The sequence below is a fragment of the Rhinolophus ferrumequinum genome, chromosome 9 (assembly GCF_004115265.2).
Source record: "Rhinolophus ferrumequinum isolate MPI-CBG mRhiFer1 chromosome 9, mRhiFer1_v1.p, whole genome shotgun sequence".
Lineage (NCBI taxonomy): Eukaryota > Metazoa > Chordata > Mammalia > Chiroptera > Rhinolophidae > Rhinolophus > Rhinolophus ferrumequinum.
Window position 1 is genome coordinate 31,995,629 of NC_046292.1, and position 17,083 is coordinate 32,012,711.

Consider the following 17,083-nt stretch of genomic DNA (forward strand, 5'->3'; position numbering starts at 1 on the left):
TGTACTGCCTAGGGACAGAGGAAAAGACTCAAGCATTCAAAAGATCTGTTTCTCTTGGCTATCTTGGATGTGGTAGTAACCGAATCCAGAGTCATGAAAGTTCAGAGGATCATATAATGCCAGCTTCACTGAAGAAATCAACCTAAATAATTATCACTCTGCATAGAATGTTGGGGAGAAGATCATTTATGGGGAAGAAGAATTATGCAGTAAAAGCATTATAAGGAGAGTAACCAGTTTGCCTGGTAGAAGTTGGGTATATACCTATTGTCCCAGTATAATTATACAGAAGCTGGAATGGTTATATTAATATAAAACAAAACAGGCTTTAAGACAAAATTATTAGTAGAAATAAAGAGGGACATTTTATAATAAAAGGATCAATACAAGAGGAAGATATAAAAATCATACACACATATATATATATATATATATATATATATATATATACACACACACACACACACACACCTAATAACAGCATTCCAAAGTATATGAAGCAAAAGCTAACAAAATTGAAAGAAGATTTGGCAAATTAACAATTTTAGTTACAGATTTCAATACTTTGATAACTGATGGAACAATAATACATAATTCTGTTCTTTCAACTGATGGCTGGTCAAATTCCTCAGATTTTTCTCCAAGAGATCACAGAAAATTTTAATCAGCACCTGGCACTTGGGCTATAAGTCTGGTAATTAGTTTTTACCCTGAGAAACACCTCAGGAGCTATCTCCTCTCTCCTCCTTCTTATTAATGAGGTAAGTGCTTCATTAACACAGGTACAGAGTCTTAAGCTGGACGTATAGACAGCAGACTCTAATGCAGGGGTGTCCAAACTACGGCCCGCGGGCCAACTGCAGCCAGCAATCCATTTTTAATTGGCCCGCAGCAAATTCCAAAAATATATTTAGTTTACTTAAATAAACCAGGTGAGGCAATACGTACTTCACCTCGAGTGAGTGGCCCCGCTGTTTGTGTATTTTACCACATATGGCCCTTGGTGAAAAACATTGAAAAAAGTTTGGATACCCCTGCTCTAATGAAAAAAAGCAAACAAAACAAACCCACTTACAGCTCTATTGACAAACCTTCTCTTTAGTAATGTTAAACTGCAGAAGAAACATCTCCTATGAGGCTAGAGAATAACTCAAAGCACTGAGGTATGGTAGAAAAACCACTGGACAAATAATCTAACCTCTGAAAACGATAAGCTATATCCTTGGGCAAATTAAATAAATATACACACATACTTGATTATCTTCCAGCTTTGACTGTCTAGGACTATATACAAAAAAACTGGGAGGGCAGGGGTGGAATGATACTATTCATTGTGATGAACAAGCTTGGCAACATAAAGACTTCCAAGGGACAAATTAGAAATTGAGGACACTATGCTACTTGCTCCCTATCCATGTCCACACTCCCCTTAGATAGGTGAGTTCAAAGAACATGCACAAAACACAAAAAAATCTTTATTTTAAGGAACTATATTTAGACTGTTTACAATTAAATAAACCAAAGAGAACATATTTAATGAAAGCATTTTAATCACTGAAAAAATTTAAATCATTTTATTATGTAGTAGTTGGAGGGGTCTATGTAGAAAGCACCTGTGTTTTATTTGCATGAGGTCAAAGGAAGCTCAAAAGACAGAAAAATGATTGAATTTTCATAAATTTGATAACTAATCTTTATGACTAAGAAGGAGCATGACACAAAAGAATGTGCCTGGGGTGGGAGCGTGAAGTTAGGACAATAACTGAAGTGAGAAATGTAGCCGGTGCAGCCAATCACTGGTTGAGAAATTCTTTTTCAACTGCTAGAGAGGATCCTTAGCAGAAAATTCAGAATATGGTAGAGGAATAAAATCCTATAAAACTTTCCGGTATAAGACCCGGTGTTATGTTATGTTATGTTATATCATGTCATGTTATATAAGACCCGGTCTTATATTATATTAAAATAAGACCGGGTCTTATATTAATTTTTGCTCCAAAGACACATTAAAGCTGATAGTCTGGCTAGGTCTTATTTTCGGGGAAAAACAGTACACAGAGAGAACAGTACACAAAGAGTCTACCAAAAAACCATTAGAACTCATAAATGAATTTACTAAAGTAGCAGTATATAAAATTAATATTCAGAATTGGTGGCATTTTTATATACCAGTAACAAACTATTGGAAAGAGAAATTAAGAAATAATCCCATTTACACTTGCATCAAAAAAAATACAAGGAATAAATTTAACTAAGGAAGTAAAAGACTTGTACTCAGAAAATTATAAGACATTGAACAGATAAATGAAAGAAGATACAAATAAATGGAAACATATACCATGCTCATGGATAGGAAGAACTAATATAGTTAAAATGTTCGTACTACCCAAAGTAATCCATAGATTCAAAGCTGTCCCTATCAAAATACCAATGACATTTTTCCCAGAACTGGAACAAATAATCTTAAAGTTTATATGGAACCTTGAAAGACCCCACATAGCCATGGCAACCCTGAAAAAGAAGAACAAAGTTGGAGATATCACACAACTTGATATCAAATTATGCTCAAGGCCATAGTAATCAAAACAGCATGGTATTGGCATAAAAATAGACATATAGATCAATGAAACAGAATAGAGAGCCCAGAAATAAATCCATGTCTATATGGTCATTTAACCAATGACATAGGAAGAAAGAATATACATTGTGGTAAAGACAATCTATTCAATAAATGGTGTTGGGAAAACTGGACAGATACATGCAAACAAAAAGAAGGAAAGAAGGAAGGAAGGTAGGAAAGAAGGAAGGAGGAAGGAAGGAAGGAAGGAAGGAAGGAAGGAAGAAAAGAAAGGAAGAAAGGAAGAAAAGGAAAAGAAACTGGACCACCTTCTCACACTATATACAAGAATAAACTCAAAATGGATTAAAGACTTAAATGTAAGACCCAAAACCATAAATCTCCTAAAAGAAAAACATAGGAAGTAAATTCTCAGACATTACCCTTAGTAATATTTTTACTGATATATTTCCTTGGACAAGGGAAATAAAAGAAAAAATAAACAAACTGGATTACATCAAACTAAAAAGTTTTTATACAGCAAAGGAAACCTACAACACAACGAAAAGACTTCTTACTGAATGGGAGAAGATACTTGTGAATGATACATCTAATAAGGGGGTTAATATCCAAAATTTATTTTTAAAAAACCTCACACAAGTCAACACCAAAAAAACAAAACAATCCAATTAAAAAATGAACATTGGATCTGAATAGACATTTCTCCAAAGAGGACATACAGATGGCCAGTAGACATATGAAAAGATGCTCAACATCACTAATCATCAGAGAAATGCAAGTAAAAACCACAATGAGATATCACCTCACACGTGTCAGATGGCCATCATCAATAAATTAACAAACTACAAACGCTGGTGAGGATGTGGAGAAAAGGGAACCCTCATGTATTGTTGGTGGGATTGCAAATTGGTGCAGCCACTATGGAAAACAACATGGAGGTTCCTCAAAAAATTAAAAACAGAACTACCTTACGACCCAGAAATTCCACTCCTGGGTATTTACCCAAATAAATCCAAAACACTAATTTGAAAAGATATATGCACACCTATGTTTACTGCAGTACTATTCACAATAGCCAAGATATGGAAACAACTGAAATAAATGCCCATCAACATACAATTGAATAAAGATGTGGTACATATACAGTGGAGTATTACTCTGCCATAAAAAAGAATGAAATCTTACCATTTGCAACAACATGGAAAAACCTAGAGGATATTATGCTAAGTGAAATAAGTCAGACTGACAAAGACAAATACCATATGATCCCACTTATATGTGCAATGTAAAGAACAGAATAAACAAACAAACAAAACAGAAATAGACTCATAAATACAGAGAACAAACTGATGGTTGCTAGATGGGAGGGGAGCTGAAGGGATGGGTGAAAAAAGGGAAGGATTTAAGATGTGCAAATTACCAGTTATAAAAACAGTCATGGGGGGCCGGCCGGGTGGCTCAGGCAGTTGGAGCTCCGTGTTCCTAACGCCGAAGGCTGCCAGTTCGATTCCCACATGGGTCAGTGGGCTCTCAACCACAAGGTTGCCGGTTCGACTCCTCAACTCCCACGAGGGATGGTGGGCTCCACCCCCTGCAACTAAGATTGAACACGGCACCTTGAGCTGAGCTGCTGCTGAGCTCCCGGATGGCTCAGTTGGTTGGAGCGCATCCTCTCAACCACAAGGTTGCTGGTTCGACTCCCGCAAGGGATGGTGGGCAGCGCCCCTTGCAACTAACAATAGCAACTGGACCTGGAGCTGCGCTATGCCCTCCACAACTAAGATTGAAAGGACAACAACCTGACTTGGAAAAAATCCTGGAAGTGCACACTATTCCCCAATAAAGTCCGGTTCCCCTTCCCCAATAAAATCTTTGGGGAAAAAAAAAGTCATGGGGATGTAAAGTACAGCACAGGGAATATAGTCAATAATATTATAATAACTATGTAGGGTGTCGGATGGGAATTAGACTTATCAGGGTGATCACTTTGTAAGTTATATAAATGTCCAATCATTGTGTTGTACACCTGAAACTATAATAATATAATACTGTATGCCAACTGTAATTGAAAAATTAAAAAAATATATTTTAAAAATATTCATATAGGTTGAGGATTAAACAAGGTAAGGGAGGAAACTAGTGCATAGCAGGCTCTCAACAAACGCCAGCTTCCATGTTGTTTTTCAATCTGTGACCCAGAAATGCCTCAGGGAGGTCTAGACCAATGCTCTGCATGATGCCAGGAGACGGGGGATAGGGAGTGTGGCTGGGGGGACAGTCAGATTGCTCTCCAGCAGGCAGCTGAGCCTCCAGATGTACTTCCAGGGTGGGTGTCCGAACCTTAAAGCTGAGGGTCCTTTCTGGCTCCTTTTGAGATGTGTGAGTGCTTGGTGATACCCAGCTCCCTGCTCACCAGAAGGGCTCGCATGTCCCCACACCATGAAGTCACGTGGCAATGCCAATTTTTCTCTTGTCCAAACCTGCCGCCTTCACTGGAGGCAGCTCTTCTCTCAGTCCCTGCCCACCCATGCCTGGATGTGCTTGGGACAAGCCTGGCTCCTACTCCTCATCTGTCCCCACTGTTGGTTCTTATACCCCTAGAGAAATCTGGTTTTCTGCTGTCTGCCCTCCTCCCCCAGCACACATGATAGATATGGAAATGGTGAAGCAGACCCTGCATGCTGGGGCCCATTGAGATGTCTGTGCTCCAATCCCAGCGGCATTGCTGCTCTGGGAAGAGACATAATTTGCAAGACTCCTTGTTGAAATAGCAAGGAAAAAAACATCATTAAAGCACTAAGATATAAAGCTTCCTTTCTTCTACGGTCTCCCTCTTTCTTGACTTGTCATGTTATTTTTATTTGTTATTTGATGTCATTTTAAGTAAAGAAAACTATAAATTTCAGAAAAAAATCCATAGTTCATATGGTTATTTGAGGATTACATAAACATATATATGCAAAACACTTAGACTAGTGCTTGGCATATAGTACATTCAATGACAAATTATCATAGTTAAAACTTATATAACAGCCATTTACGACTTCTGATTCTGGGAAGATAGAATATGCACAGATGTACTTTTTCCTATTTTTTTATACAAAGTACAAGAAAAACCCTAGATTTTATATACTAAACAAACATAACAAGACTCTGAAAGGTGGAAAGCAGGAGGCTAGAGACATTGGGACCCAAGTAATGACAATGGTGAGTTCCCCGGGTTTTCCTTTTCTTTTTTCTTTTTACAAGAGAACAAATCCACTTTATTTACTTTTCAGTACGTTTAAATCCTTGAGGGGTACAGCATTACACGAATTCTGTGCCCTATGGCCTTAGCAGGAAGGTTGCTTTGGAATTTGGCACAAACCATGCCACTGTTTCCATGAGCGTGAGTTCCCTTTCCCCATATTACTCTGGTTTTGTTCGGTTTGCCACCAGGAGTCAAGGTGTTGTCCTCTGCCTTGTACACATAAGCACATCTCTTGCCTAGATGGAATTCAGTTTCATCTCAAGCATAAACACCTTCAATTTTCAGAAGAGCTGTGTGCTCTCTCTGATTCCGGAGACCCCACTTGTAGCCAGCAAAAATGGCCTTGGACCACAGCCTTCCAGACATATTTGTCGTTTTAGAAGTCCTGTTCCCAGCAGGCCCCCAAAGTTCAGCAGCAAGAGTTCCACTCAGCTCTACAGGCCCCAAGATGGCGGAAAAAGCCCTGTGTTTTCTTTCTGCTTCATATCTCCCAGAGTTGGAGCTGAAGAAGACGGCAACCCAAAAGTGCCAATGGATACAGACAAAAAAAAAACACAAAAAAAGCCCCAGCAAAACCTGCTCTCTCTAGCCAAAAGATCAGGAAAAGGGCCACCTAGTAAGACAAAACATTTTAAGGCAATAACTGCTCTAATCCAAACAAAGACTACAGAGAAAACTGACCCAACCCCTACCAATGCCAGAAAATACCAATGCTGATTGGGGAGCCTTCTACACCCATCAGGCTGTAATAAGGTATCCCTGCCCGGAGGCTTCCTCTCCCTCCTGGGGTGCTATCAGATGAAGCATAGTGGAGGATCAGGACTTTCACCACAGCCACACATAACGGGACCACCACCCCTCCATCGCGAGTGTCAGTAGAGGCCATGTAGGGAACAGAAATGAGGCGATCCTCTAAGCCAGCATGGTGGAGGCCAAGTGGGGAACCTGGACTTCTATTCCCATTTGTCAGTAATGAGGCAGATCCTTTCCTACCACTGCTACAGCCATGTCAGAAGGAGCAAGCTAAAACAAAAGGCTGAAATAAAATCCAGAGTCTTACAACATAACACTGCAAAGGTCCAAGTTTCAACTGAAAATTACTCGTCTACTAAGAACTAGGAAAATCTCAACTTGAATGAAAACTGAATAGACACCAACACCAAAATGACGGGAATATTAAAATTATTTGACAGTCTTAAAGGGGCCAACATAAAAATGCTTCAATGAGCAATTATAAAAATCTTTGAAGCAAATTTTTTAAAAATAGAAACTCTCAGCAAAGAAATAAAAGATGTAAAGAACTGAGTGGAAATTTTAGAACTGGAAAATACAACAATGGAAATAAAAACTCAATTGATGGGCTCAATAGTAGAATGGAGGGGACACAGAAAATACCAAGTGAACTTGAAGATAGAATAATAATAGAAGTTACCTAATCGAAAAGCAGAGAAAACATAAAACAAGTCCCAACACACCAGTCTCAGGGAACTGACAGACTATAACAAAAGATCTCACATCACTGGAGCCCCATAAGGAGAGAAAAGAGGACAGGTCTTAAAGAAATAATATCTGAAAATTTCCCAAATTTGACAAAAGATATAAACCTACAGATTCAAGAAGCTGAGTAAATAATTGTATGTGCTATACTTTTAGGTTTGTTTACACCAGTATTGCCACAAACACACGAGCAATGAGCTGCACTATGATATGACAATGGCTACCTCACTAGACAATAGGAATTTTTTAGCTCCATTATAATCTTATGCAACCACCATTGTATATGCAGTGGGTCATTGAGCAAAACATTGTTATGTGGTGCATGACTGTATTATTATTATTATTATTATTATTATTATTATTATCATTTTTATGGATGAACAAACTGAAGTACAAAGATGTTTGGTGACTTCCACAAGGCAAGACGACTTGCAGCTAATTAGTGCTACAAAAGTTATATACAATGTTTGGAGAGAACACAGAGATTCGAGGGACCAACTATATCTAAGGGGATACGGGTTAACACAGAAAGTTTCACAGAACTGAATCTCGACGGATATTAAAGAGTTTCTCTGGAATTCTAAACAGATGGATCAAATTCCAGTGGGCTGAGGTAAGACAAGGTAAGGAAAAGTCATTTAGGTTCCCTGGCTCTCAGTTTTCTCCCTCACAAAATAAGTAATTTTGTTATCTCTAAAAATCCCTTTTAGCTCATACAGTCTATGATTTTATGCTGTTAGTGCAGAAAATTAAATAAATTCCTGGGGCTCTGTAGGTACAGTCCTTGCCTCTATAGAATACCAGAATAACTTATGGGAAATGTGTCACTGTGTCCAAGAAACGGTGTAGCTATTGTCAATTATAAATGAAATACCACTGTGACACAAGTTTAAAAGGCTTTGGAGTTATTTGGAAAAACCAAACCACCATTTTAATATTGTTTCTATGGGAAAATAACTTTCCAACTAAACATGGCATATAAAGCAATGGTTTAAAAATTGTACATGCTCTGTTCAAATGTATTTTAAAATGTCTGTTCAGAAGAAAAGAAAGAGAGGAATCCTTTAAAAAAAAATTAGAATCAGGCTTGGAAGGAGCTGTGAGTCTTAGAGAAAAGTTAATGAATAATCTTTTGTGTCTAAAGCCAATTAGCTTTTTATAACAGTTCCAGTCTTCAAAGGACAGGAAGCAGAGGAGAAGAATTCAAAAAAGAATTTGCATCCAGGCTGGAAAAAAACAACAGAGGGTAATCCTAGGAAAACAGTGCATATGTAAGCAGAATCATTTGCTTTCTTTTTGGTTTAGATTGGGATAAAACAGGATGCTGAAAGATGCTAGGAGGTAAGCAAACCCTGAACTAGGGTAGCAGAATAGAAATAACCTCTAGTGGGACAAAGTGGTAGAAGAGCAACTAAGAGCAGTACTTTCTCTTAACTTTTCATTCTGACAAGTGAGAAGAAAAGTTAGAATTCTTGTTAAACCGGAGTAAAGCCAAGGTTAAATCACAACAGTGGAAGTTTTCTTATGGTGAAGTATACAAGTGTGCTAGGTGTTTTATTCAATTATGCTCTGAATTGTGTGTTTTATACTGAAGGCCCAGGTTGTATGCCTCACAGGTACCTTATACTTCATGTATCTGTACTACTGATCTCACCTTGTGCCTTCTACCTCTACTCCTGGCACAGCTTCCCTCCAATTGTCTCCATCTCAAGAAATAACATCACCATTCACCAAAGTATCCAACCCAGAAATCCAGGAGTCATTTTTAACTTTCCCTTCTCTCTGATCTTTCACATACAATCTATCATCACATAATGTTGGTTCTACTTCCAAAATATTATTCTAATCTTTCTATTGTTCTCCACTGGCACCAGCAGGCCCTGATTATTGATTGTTTAGTTTACTGCAAGAGCCTGCTAACTGATTTTGCTACTCCCACTCTTGCTGATCCATTTTCTATACTGATCCATTTTCTACTCAGCAACCACACTGATCTTAAAATGTAAATTAAATTAAATCATGTTGGCAACCTATAGAATGGGAAAACATATTTGCAAATCATATATTTAATAAGGGGTTAATACCCATAATATATAAGGAACTTCTACAACTGATCAATAACGACAACAAAAAAAGACCCAATTAAAATATGAGCAAAGTACTTGAATAGACAGTTCTTCAAAGAAGATACACAATAAGCATATGAAAAGATGCTCAACATCATTAGTCATATGAGAAATGCAAATCAAAACCATGAGATATTACCTCACACCCATTAGAATAGCTATTATCAGAATAGAAAATAACAAGTGTTAATGAGGATACAGAGAAATTGGAACCCTTGTGCGCTGTTGTTGACAATATAAAGTGGTACAACCATTAGGAAAAAAGGTTCATCAAAAAATAAAAAATATAATTACCATATTACCCAGCAACCCCATATCTGAGTACATATATCTAAAAGAATTCAAAGCAGGATCTTGAAGGGATATTTGCACACCCATGTGCACAGCAGCCTTTTTCACAATAGCCAAGAGGCAGAAGCAACTCAAATGTTCATCGACAGATGAATGGATAAAGAAAATGTGGTACATACATACAGTGGATTATGCCGCCTTACAAAGGAAGGAAATTCTGACATAAGCTACAACATGCATGAATCTCAAGGACATTATGCTAAGTAAAATAAGCCAGTCACAAAAGGACAAATACTGCATGACATCACTCATGTAAAACATCTTAGTCAAAATCATAGAAAAAGAAAGTAGAAAGGTGTTCATCAAGGGAGGGGAGAAGGGGAAAGAGAAATTAATGTTTAATGGGTATAGTTTCTGTTTTGCAAGATGAAAAATTCTATAGATCTGTTGCACAACAATGTCAATATATTTAACACTGCAGACTTAAAAATGATTAATATGGTAAATTTAATGTTATGTTTTTTTACCAGAATAAAAAAATTAAACCATGTCACTGATATTTTCTACGGGTTTAGTTTTATAGGAAGACTTGATTGAAATTACTTGTCAAATCTTACAATTTAGTTATCTACTCGTATGCTAATGGGATGCCTACACAGACTGAATAGTGTGACTTATAGTCTCCATTTATAATCTGACATGACTCACTTTTGGAAAACTGTCTTTTGTCTCTAAAGAGATACATGTCTACAAAGAGTTAAGATCAATTAATTTAATAATCTTGATAAGCAAACTGAAAAGAAAAACTATAAACCACTTTTCCCTTTAACTTTTAATCTTTTATCATCAGAACAATCAATTTTCACTGTCCCTTGGACACATGTGCTCCTCCCATTCACCTACATTTTTCATGATTTTCTGTTGTCCCAATGTCCAATGTCCAACCTGGAAGGTTTTCCCATTGTGTAAAGTCTTAATAGGACTTTCTTATTATATAGGACAAAAAATGTACATAATTTATTATTTAGGAAACCTTGAAACACTATAGTTCACAAAGGGATATGAAAAGCTAACACTTCCTTCTAGCAATCTTCATTAATCTTAATGATTTATTTCATATATTAAATGATACATTGAATTCATAATACAAGCAATCTAATTGATCATGGTTGCAAATTTTATAGAGAAAATAAAAGCAATGGGAAAATATTTTTTAAGTGAGATCCAAATGCAAAGGGTCAACATGCAAAAAGAAAGGTCTATTGCACCAAAGAGAAACAGTGGAAGTGCTCAAAGAAACCTGCAATGATGAATTATGTCAAAGGGACACAGGAGCCAACTGAAAAAGCTACCAATGGCCAAAGCTAGTATAATATAAGCAAGAAAATCAAGTAGTATTAAATAATAAGCCAAAGTATAAAACAAATATCCATGAGTCCATACTGACATAAATGATTGGATAAGTAAGTGGGAGAGAACAGATATTCTTCTTTGCAGAAGAGTTTCAAATCATTTATACACTCAGCCCACAAGGAGGTGGAACATAAATCCCTACTCCTTAAGTATGGACTGCACATAGTGACTTCCTTCCAAAGACTTCAGTATGGAAAGTTTCTTTATAGTGGAGAAACCTGACAAGTACTACCTCAGCCCAGTGATGAGGGTTTTAACATCATGTGGACAGTATGTACCCTTGATACGATGTGATGACAGTGGCACTTTACTTCTACGGTCTTCCTCCCCAAATCCATAAACCCATAAAGTCTAATCATAAGAAAAACATCAGACAAAATCCAACTGAAAGATATTTTACAAATTATCTGATGAATACTCATCAAAATTGTCAAGGTCATCAGAAACGGAAAATCTGAGAAACCGTCACAATTTGAGGAGCCTAAGGACACATGATAACTAAATGTAATGTGGTATCCTGAGTAGGATTCTGGAACACCAAAAGGAAATTATGTAAGAATTAAGGAAATCTGAATAAAGTATGGATGTTACTTAATAATAATGTATCAACATTGGTTCATTAATTATGACAAGTGTATCATATGAGTATGTAACATGTTAGTAATAATGGAAACTGAGTGTGGGGTACTTGAGAACTCTCTGTACTAGTTTTGTAATTTTTCTCCAAATCTAAAACTATTCTAAAATAAAGGTTTATTTTTTAAAGTAGCCTACTTTCTGGTTCTAACTGTTTCTGGAAAAAAGAAATGAATTTACTTGCAATAGGAAAATACAGCAGCATACTAAATTATGTCTGAGTATTTTCCAATAATTTAATAAATCACATTCAGTCTATATGTCTAAGTAACCCTTCATTATACCAACAATCAGGACACAAAAGCATGCTTTACAAGAAGGAGGTATTATGGGTCTACACAGCCATGTCTTACATGAATAATACAGAGAGGGAAGTTTAGAGTACTACTTTAAATGCTCTATTGGGATCTTACATCTAAAGTAAAGTTGAAACACTCTATAGCAGAAATTCATAAGTAAATGTTTTAGTGCCTTTAAAAATCTACTTTCAATGAGTTTGACACTAGCCATGTTTTCAGGGGAGAACATTTTAAGAGATGAAAGTATTAGCAAAGGCAAAATAATCTGGGTAATATAAGTTGTGGTATTGAGATAGAGGAATCTTCATTATGACATTAGTGCTATTCTGAGTTCCCCCTGGACAGAAAGATAATGTCAAATGAAACAGTCCGTCAAGTAGGTTTATGTGAAACTCCTAGGAAGATACAAGGTGAATAAGAGAAACCTTTTTAATACTTCAGCTAAAGCAGTACGGAGAGGGGGTGGAAAAAAAAAGATAAATGAAAATTCCACTTATTGGCAATATATAAAAACAGAGCTACCACATTATTTATGACTGCCTGAGTCCACCTTATTCTTATTTCAGAATAAGGCATTGATATTTTTTAACTAGAAAAATGAAGGATACATAATAAATATTGTTGATGTCTTCCTTTACTAAAATTCCAATATCCTCCTTTTATAATAAGAAAACAATAAGCCTTGGCAATGAATATTAAAGAAGCAAATACCAAAAACCACCGGTAATTTTTAAAATTTAATTTTAGCCATTAGTTTCAATATTCTTACTGATAAAATTTCTGAACACAGCTGCTAACCATAAAAATGCTATCTAATTTGATTTTATCTGATCTCTTTTCCTGCCCAACCTCTGCTGGGGGTGTGAAATAAGCAAAGAGTAAACAACAAAAGGGAGGTGAAAGGAAATTAGAAACAAGTTACCTGAGTAATCCATACATTGAATGATCATTCCATAAATACATAATTAAGAATTGATTGTGGTATATGTGATCTTTATACTAAAACAATGTCTCCTCACTACTCTCATTTTTTAATGGATATCATTTAAGCCAATTCATCTCTGGTATACTGACTTATTTGCTAATTTGTGTTCATTTAGTGTACTACATTTGCTTAAAATTAAAAGATAAAAGTTTGCCTCACTAGCTTACCAAATTCCCAGGTGGTAACAACTGATTGGCCAAGACTATGTCATACCCTTTGACCCAGCTGCCAGGATATGAAGAAGAAGCTGGTTCCTTTAGCTGCTGAAGTGAGTTCTGAGGTGCTCCATCCAACTAAGACTTTACATATTGGAATTTCTCTCTAAAGTGAACAGCTGGGCAGCTAAAACAATTCTGAAAAATGTCCACAATAAGGAAGCATGTGTTTGGAGGTGGGGGAGAGTAGATGTATTCAAAGATCAGTAAGATTTATTTCACTGGATACTTGCTGGGAGTAATATGATGCTTCTTGAAAAGGGTGGAATTGAGAGACTTATGATTTGGATAGATAGAAAAGAAAGATGAGGGGATTTCTAGCAAGAGACTATGAGAGACTAAGGTAGGAATGAAGATAGTGCATTTTCAGAAAAAAAGGGAAACCAACCTTTTGTAATACCATGTTTCCCCGAAAATAAGACCGGGTCTTATATTAATTTTTGCTCCAAAAGACGCTTTAGGGTTTATATTCAGGGGATGTCACCCTGAAAAATCATGCTAAGGCTTATTTTCCGGTTAGGTCTTATTTTCGGGGAAACATAGTAATTATAATAGTTCCTTCTGCTCTAACTCCAAAATACATCCCAAATCTGACTTCTTGATCAAGATTATTATAATCTCAAAATCATGTAAATCAGAAAATAGTCCCAGTTTAATATGTCTTTTACTATAGCCTACACAACCTTGTATGATCACAGAATACTAGTGTATTTTTGGTTTACCCTTATTCCTAGGGTGTAGTAGCTCTTCAGGTCAAAAATCTGGGGTGTTTACCAGGACCTCTTCTCCTTAACATCCCTCTATGTTTTGTCCTTCTAGCCCATCCAATTATTGTCTTTCTACCATGTTTCCCTGAAAATAAGACCTAGCCGGACCATCAGTTCTAATGCGTCTTTTGGATCAAACATTAATATAAGACCCAGTCTTATTTTAATATAATATAAGACCGGGTAAAACATAGTATATAATATAATATAATAATATAATATGACTGGGTCTTATATTAATTTTTGCTCCAAAAGATGCATTAGAGCTAATGGTCCGGCTAGGTCTTATTTTCGGTGAAACACGGTAGATGTGTGGATACCTGAGACAAAAACATTACAAGGAGAGGGAACCAACAATATGAAGATCCAAAGACAGGAATATGCATGGCATGTTCAAAGAAAACCCAAAGCTAGCAGAAGGAAGGAAATAATAAAGATTAGAACAGATAAACAAAATAGAGAAGAGAAAAACAATAGAGAAAATCAATGAAACCAAAAGATGATTCCTTGAAAAGACCAACAAAATTGACAAACTTTTAGCAAGATGGACTAAGGGGAAAAAAAGACTCAAATTACTAAAATCAGAAATAAATGGGAACATTACTACTAATTCTACAGAAAGAGAAAGCATTATAACAGAGTATTAGGAATAATTGTATGCCCACAAATACCCTAGATGAAATGAACAAATTCCTAGAAACACAAGGCCTACTACAATTAAATCTCTCTCTCTCTCTCTCTCACACACACACACACACACACACACACACACACACAACATAGAATATCTGAACAGACCTATAACTAATGAGATTGAATCAGTAATCAAAACTCTTCTGACAAATGAAAGCCCTGAACCTGATGGCTTCACTGAGAGATTCTAAAATACATTTAAAGGAGAATTAATATCATATCTTCTCAAACTTTTCCCAAAAAAACTGAAGAGCAGGGAACACTTCCTACCTCATTCTATGAGGCCAGCATTACCCTGATACCAAAACCAGACAAAAACACTACAAGAAAAGAAAACTACAGGCCAATAAGCTCCTATGAACACTGATATAAAATCCTCAACAAAATACTACTGAACCCAAATTCAACTGCATTATTAAAAAGATTATACACCAGAACCAACTGGGATTTATTCCTGGAAAGCAAGGATGGTTCAACATACAAAACTCAATCAATATACTAAACCAAATTAACAGAATAAAGGGGAAAAACATCAGTGGGATCATCTCACTGATGCAGAAAAGGCATGTGACAAAAATTCAACACTCTTTCATGATAAAAATACTAAACAAACTGGGAATTTAAGGAAATCGCCTCAATATAACAAGTCAGAATATTATAGGCCAGTATTTATGATGAACATAGATATAAAAATCTTCAAAAAAATATTAGCTAACAGAATGTAACAATACATTAAAAGGCTCATACACCATAATCAAGTAGAATTTATTCCAGGGATGCAAGGATGGTTTAACATCTGCAAATCAATCAATATGATACACCACATTAATGAAATGAAGAATAAAAATCATATGATCATTTCAATAGATGTAAAATAAGCATGTGACAAAATTCAATATCCATTCATGATAAAAACTTTCAACAAAGTGGGTATATAGGAACATACCTCAACATAATAAAGGCCATATATGATAAGCCCACAGCTAACATCATACTCAACAATGAAAAACTGAAAGTGTTTCCTCTAAAATCAGGAACAAGGCAAGTAGGCCCATTATTTTATTTATTTATTTTTTTAAATTTATTGGGGTGACAATTGTTAGTAAAATTACATAGATTTCAGGTGTGCAATTCTGTATCACATCATCTATAAATTACATTGTGTGTTCACCACCCAGAGTCAGTTCTCCTTCCATCACCATATATTTGATCCCCCTTACCCTCATCTCCCACCCCCCAACCCCCTTACCCTCTGGTAACCACTAAATTACGTTCCCCAGATTAATTTTCAAACCCCGTGGCCATCCTGTGGTCACCGACTGCCCTCCAATCCCCTCACCCTCCCCCCCACCCCCAGCCCCCCCGCCCATCTAGCAACCCTCAGTTTTTCCTCTTTGTCTCCAAAACTGTTTCTGATTAGTTCATTCACTTATTCTTTTCTTTAGATTCCGCATATAAGTGAGATCATATGGTACTTATCTTTCTCTGTCTGACTTATTTCACTTAACATAATGTTCTCTAGGTCCATCCATGTTGTTGCAAATGGTAAGATTTCTTTCTTCTTTATGGCTGCATAATACTGCATTGTATAAATGTACCACAGTTTCTTTTTTTTTTTTTTTATTTATTGGGGTGACAATTGTTAGTAAAATTACATAGATTTCAGGTGTGCAATTCTGTATCACATCATCCATAAATCACACTGTGTGTTCACCACCCAGAGTCAGCTCCCCTTCCATCACCATACATTTGATCCCCCTCACCCTCATCCCCCACCCCCCAACCCCCTTACCCTCTGGTAACCACCAAATTACGTTCCCCAGATTAATTTTCAAACCCGTGGCCATCCTGTGGTCACCAACTGCCCTCCAATCCCCTCACTCTCCCCCCCATCCCCCACCCCTCCCGCCCATCTAGCAACCCTCAGTTTTTCTTCTTTGTCTCCAAAACTGTTTCTGGTTAGTTCATTCACTTATTCTTTTCTTTAGAATCCGCAAATAAGTGAGATCATATGGTACTTATCTTTCTCTGTCTGACTTATTTCGCTTAACATAATGTTCTCTAGGTCCATCCATGTTGTTGCAAATGGTAAGATTTCTTTCTTCTTTATGGCTGCGTAATACTCCATTGTATAAATGTACCACAGTTTCTTAATCCAGTCATCTACTGATGGGCATTTTGGTTGTTTCCATGTCTTAGCTACTGTGTATAGTGCTGCAATAAACATAGGACTGCATAAAGATTTTTGAATTGGAGTTTTGGATTTCTCTGGATAGATACCTAGGAGTGGAATTACTGGATCATAGGGTAGTTCCATTTTCAGATTTTTGAGA

The 17,083-nt window shown here is 36.5% G+C and overlaps 1 protein-coding gene and 1 pseudogene across 2 annotated transcripts in view; both read right to left on the reverse strand.

Moving 5' to 3' along the window:
* ZSWIM5 (zinc finger SWIM-type containing 5) overlaps positions 1–17,083 on the reverse strand; it is a 141,701-nt gene that overhangs the window by 71,155 nt on the left and 53,463 nt on the right. The gene's annotated exons all lie outside the window — the stretch shown is intronic.
* Positions 5,862–6,194, reverse strand: LOC117026640 (60S ribosomal protein L35a-like; annotated as a pseudogene).